Source organism: Rhinopithecus bieti, unplaced genomic scaffold, assembly GCF_001698545.2.
Source record: "Rhinopithecus bieti isolate Rb0 unplaced genomic scaffold, ASM169854v2 scaffold_4640, whole genome shotgun sequence".
Classification (NCBI taxonomy): domain Eukaryota; kingdom Metazoa; phylum Chordata; class Mammalia; order Primates; family Cercopithecidae; genus Rhinopithecus; species Rhinopithecus bieti.
In genome coordinates, this window is record NW_016804643.1 from 775,304 (window position 1) to 776,064 (window position 761).

Here is a 761-nt window from a genome sequence, read left to right on the forward strand (position 1 = left end):
TAGGCCGGGCGCGGTGGCTCAAGCCTGTAATCCCAGCACTTTGGGAGGCCGAGACGGGTGGATCACGAGGTCAGGAGATCGAGACCATCCTGGCTAACACGGTGAAACCCCGTCTCTACTAAAAAATACAAAAAACTAGCCGGGCGAGGTGGCGGGCGCCTGTAGTCCCAGCTACTCGGGAGGCTGAGGCAGGAGAATGGTGAACCCAGGAGGCGGAGCTTGCAGTGAGCTGAGATCCCGGCCACTGCACTCCAGCCTGGGCGGCAGAGCGTGACTCCATCTCAAAAAAAAAAAAAAAAAAAAGACATATTACTTGAAAATAGGTTGGGCACAGCGGCTCATGCTTGTAATCCCAGCACTTTGAGAGTCTATGGCAGAAGGATTGCTTGATCCCAGGAGAATAGCTTGGGCAACATAGTGAGACACTGTGTCTGCTTAAAAAAAAAAAAAAAAAGAGGGTCTTGACTACAAGTTGTCCAGGTTCTTGGCGTTGTGAACAAAGAATTGGACAAAGTGCACACCAAAGCAAGGAAAGAATGAAGCAACGAAAGAAGGGAAGCAGAAATTGACTGAAATGATAGTACACTCCACAGTGCAGGAGCTGGCTGGAGCAGCGGCTCAAGAGCCCCAATTCAGAATCTTCCCTGGTCCAGTAACCCACTAGAGGCTTCCCATTGGCCACTTGGTGCTCGCCTCATGTAAATGAAGTGGTGGCCCGTGATCAGTCTGATTGGTTATGGAATGCAGCCAATCAGAGGCCG